Source organism: Nansenia antarctica, assembly GCF_963989245.1.
Source record: "Nansenia antarctica genome assembly, chromosome: 4".
Classification (NCBI taxonomy): Eukaryota; Metazoa; Chordata; class Actinopteri; order Argentiniformes; family Microstomatidae; genus Nansenia; species Nansenia antarctica.
Genome location: NC_137689.1, coordinates 70,612,458 through 70,616,948, shown reverse-complemented (window position 1 = coordinate 70,616,948; position 4,491 = coordinate 70,612,458). Strand labels below are relative to the sequence as shown.

Here is a 4,491-nt window from a genome sequence, read left to right as displayed (position 1 = left end):
CAGGAATTATTATTCTCTTGTGGAGTAATATAAGTCTTATGGATGGGTCATGATTTTTTATAGGGGGGGTTCAGCCCCAGCGTCACTGAACGCCCCCCTTGAAAAATGATCGACAGTCCAAAGGAGAGGCAGTGTGATCACACAGGCGTGGTGCGTCAGCAAGTTGACATGACTCTCTTCCGGGGGTGTAGTCTATGTGATACGCCATATACCCACTAGGAAAGGCCAAGGATTTCCGTATACCCACTTAATGTGCGAGGATACGTAACAGCGTTTTGTGACAGAACTTTCACACTTTCATTCATAAAATTCACCCTGTCTGTGTTACGAAGCACTTGACTTTTGGACCATTGGGACTGACTATAGCGTCATATACCATCAACAGGGGGGAAATGCGTCATGAAATATGTCAAAATGCAGCACTATCATGCACAGATCAGCCTTATAACATGTAATGTTAGATATATAACGTTAGACAGGGAGCGCAGATTTATTTTTATGCCGTTCCGAAATGAACAATATGAGGCTGGGAGGGAAAAATCACAGTATACCCACTAGAAAAAACTAGACTACACCACTGCTCTCTCTCTCTCAAGGTCAACACCCCCACCACCCACGCTGTCCAATCACTCGCTTTCCAAGAGTAGCTGTTGGCAAGACGCTCGGTCGGAGCAACTTGAATTGCAAGGCAACTGTTGTATGACATTTGTTTCTTGTGAGGGTTTGATTTCAGGTGAATATAACTGTACATGTACACTCACCTTCCACGTACGTGGGAAAGGAGGGCATCGCCCTTCGGATCTGAAAGGGAAACAGAGCGGAATATCACAGCGACTGTATCTGGGGATGCTAAAGGAGCTAGCACGACAACCTCGACCACTCCATCTGTACGTCTCTGGTTTAATAAGGATGTGAACCAATGTCTGCTCTGGGACTCTGGGCCTCTTGTCTGGGACAACAATTGCTTTTATTACATCCTACAGTACACAAGAGTCAAATTCTCAGGCTGAGGTTCTTCGACATTGGCATTGCAGCAGGATACAACATCAACAATAACAGAATAAAATAAAAAAACAAGTTAAGTAAGTAATAATCACCTCCTCTACGGTGGGTTTGGGCGTCTCCCTGGGCTGAGGTGGTGGAGGCTGTCTGGGCTCTCTCCCCTCCCTCCCCTCCCTCCCCTCCCTTCCCTCCCTCACCTCCCTCACCTCCCTCACATCCCCTCCCTCCCTCCCCTCCCTCCCCTCCCTCCCCTCCCTACCCTCCCTCCCTTCCCTGGACAGCCCCCTGGCCTCCCTGGGTGCCTCTCTGGGTTGGACCTGGTGTGTTCTGGAGGACTCAGCCCTCACTGGGCACACAGGCTCTGGTACTGGTACTGGTACTGGAACCACTGGGCTATAGTGTGAGGGAGACTGAGACACAGACTGTGCGTGTGTGTGTGTGTGTGTGTGTGTGTGTGTGAGAGAGAGAGAGAGAGAGAGAGACAGAGGGGGACAGAGAGGGGGGAGAGAAAGAGAGGATGCATTTGAATACACAGACAGCAGCATCACCACCAGGGTTCACTCTTGTACCTACTTCAACCCAACCGATCAGTTCTGTTCTTCAGACTGCAAACGTTTCCCTGACTGGCCATTCTACCATTCTACTCACACTCACGTCGCCCCCCGGTGGCTGCTGTGGGTATCCCTCCTCAGTGGGGCTGACCTCCTGCCTCATCACCCAGACCGGCTCTATGGGCTGGTCAGGGGTGTAGGGGGAGCGCACCGCCTTGGTCTTCACCTCCTCGATGGCCTCCCGTATGTCCCTGATGGCCAGGGAGATGGCGTCTCCCGAACCCCTGCTGGAGTCCTCCGACAGCCCCTCCGCCGGAGGCCGGAGCTCCGTCCCTCCGGCCTGCTCCTCCTGGGGCTCGCCTGAGCCGGGCCGCCCAGGGGAGAGGTGCTCCGCCTGGGCTTCCTCCTGAGCGCGGCCGGGGGGCGGCCCTCGGCCTGGGGGGGGGGGGCTGGGGCTGTCTTTGGGGCTGTCGAAGCTCTCGCCGTCGGAGTGGCCCGCGTAGTGGTGCAGCCTGGAGCCCACGGAGCGGCCCTGGTAGGGGGGGCTGGGAGGCTGGCGGGACCCCGTCTCTCTCCCCGGCCAGGGGGCGTGGAGCGGCGGCTTGGAGGGGGAGTCCGGAGCCTCCTCCTCCTCGTATACATTCTGCCTCCTCCTAGAGCTAGGGTAGGACTCTGGGTAGGATTCTGGGTAGGACTCTGGGTAGGACTCTGGGTAGGTCCCTGTCCTCCTACGGTTCTGCTCTCTGGGTTCTGAGTAGGAGGTCTGGAGGGGTTCCGGGAAGGAATCCGGGTAGGATTTCGCGTAGGGTTCGGAGTACGAGTCGGACTCCGTGGAGGCTTCCGGGTACGGCTGGGACCCGGGGTGGGAGGCCGTATAGAACTCTGCATAGGTCTTCGGGTACGAGGCGGCGAAGGCCTCGGAAGGCGAGAGCGGGTAGGCGTCCGCGCAGCTGTCGTCCTCGGGCATGGAGTCGTTCTCGTTGGTGGGGCTGGCGCTGGGCTCTTCGCTGGACGGGTCCAGGTCTTCGGACGGGAGCCGGGGGGGCTTAGGGGGGACGGGGAACGGAGGCGTGGGCGGGCTGGGGGGCGGGGCGTCCGTGCTCAGGGAGGTGACGCTCTCCGTGTCGGAACAGTGTCCGTTCATCTCGTCTCCCTTCTCCTCCTCCTCCTCCTCCTCCTCGATGTCGTCCCTCTCTTTCCGCTCCTCCTCGTCCTCCTCCTCTCCATGCTCCTCCTCCTCCTCTCTGTGCTCCTCCTCCTCTCCGTGCTCCTCCTCTTCCTCTCCGTGCGCCCCGTCTCCTTGGTTCCTCTCTGGTTCTGTCCGGACTGAGCCGCTCTGGGCGATGGCTGGGCTGCACTCTTCGTCCTTCTCCTCTTCCCCCTCCCCCTCCTCCTCCTCCTCCTCTTCCTCCTCCTCTTGGGGAGGAGTGTCCACCCTGGGAGGAGGGAGGGCCATCTGGTACTGAGGGGCCAGGTTGTGGAGGACAGGAGGGGGGTCTAGGGCGTGGTGTGTGGGGGACAGGTGATGGGGGACAGGAAGGGGGTCTAGGACCTGTTGTGTGGGGGTCAGGTGGGGGACAGGAGGGGGGTCTAGGGCGTGGTGCGTGGGGGTGATAGGAGAGCTGACGGAGGTCAGGTTGGGTGTTTCGCCGTGTGTCACAGGGGCGCGCGAGGAAAGCTGCTCTCCCATTGGAGGAGGAGGCACGTCCCTGCGCTCGACCGGAGCCGTGTCGGACGACCGCTGCCGCGGTAACGGCGGCGGGTCGTCGTCGTCTCTCTGGGGGGGAGGCGGCGTCTCTCTGGGGTCGTGCGGGGTCGGCCTCTGTCTCTGTTGACCTCTGACCCTAGGCTCCCCCTGGCGCCGGTAGCGGGTCACGCCGGAGCGGGGGGGCGGCGGCGGCGTCTGGTGGGGGGCGTGGCGGGGCTGAGGCTCCGCCTCCAGCTCGTCCCCCTGCCCCGCGGGGGGGCGTCTGCGGTGGCGTGGGGGGGGCCCGCGGCCCGACTGCTGCTGGGGGATAGGAGGAAGATGAGGGTGATGATGATGGTGGTGGTGTTGGGGATTCTGCTCGTCCTGAGCGAGCATCTGACAGGGTCTCCAGCTCCTCCGGACCCCCCCCTCGGACCCCCCCGCCCCCCCCGCCGTGCCGTTGGGCTGCTGCCTGCCCCCTCTGGGGGGGGGGGCTCCCCTCGGCTCCTCCCCCGCGGCCCCTGGCCCCTCCCCCCCCTGCTGCTTGTGACTCATCGCTGAGGGCGTGGCGTGTTTACTCTCGGAACATGGTCCTTCCGTCTCCTAGGAAACGCCACTCGGCACTGCCTGAAGGGGGGAGGAGAGAAGGAGGTAAACAGGCTGTGAGGTCATCGCTAGGGCAGATGGGTTGAAGATGTTTAGTCCATAAAACTGGTTGACAGAGATGGGAGTGAATTACTATCTACCATCTCCATGGTTGTGAAAAACATACATTTCAAATGCGGTCGACGTGATTTACACGCTAGATCTTTTTTTAAAAATACATAAATCGGCAAACCCACATGTTTTTTTCCACACAGATCCAACCCACACACACGCACACACACACACACACACACACACACACACACGCACACACACACACATGCACGCACGCGCACACACACACGCACACACACACACACACACACACACACACAGATCCAACCCAAACACACACACACACACACACATACATACACGATGAGAGAGCTGTGATGTATCAGGGAGAGCTACAGGGGTTCCCTCCCTTTACTCCAGGGTAAAATCTAAATCCCTAGTGATTCATTCTGGTGGTTTAATCTCAGTACCACCCTCCCCCCCCCCCCCCTCCACCCCCCCTCCTCCACCACCACCATCCACTGCAGCTGGCAGATGGCAGGGGAGGAGAGGAGACCTCGCTTGGATATCATAAGAGACCTGAGAGAGAGA

The 4,491-nt window shown here is 59.2% G+C and overlaps 1 pseudogene across 1 annotated transcript in view; it reads right to left on the bottom strand.

Moving 5' to 3' along the window:
• Nucleotides 1–3,795, bottom strand: part of LOC308156330 — a 10,189-nt pseudogene extending 6,394 nt beyond the window's left edge. The window contains exons 1-4 of the transcript in view: nt 2,989–3,795; nt 1,657–2,769; nt 1,320–1,424; nt 762–801 (exon numbers count right to left, since the gene is read on the bottom strand). The product of the transcript in view is annotated as an uncharacterized misc_RNA (transcript). The remainder of the gene's footprint in view (nt 1–761; nt 802–1,319; nt 1,425–1,656; nt 2,770–2,988) is intronic.
• Nucleotides 3,796–4,491: the final 696 nt, after the last annotated feature.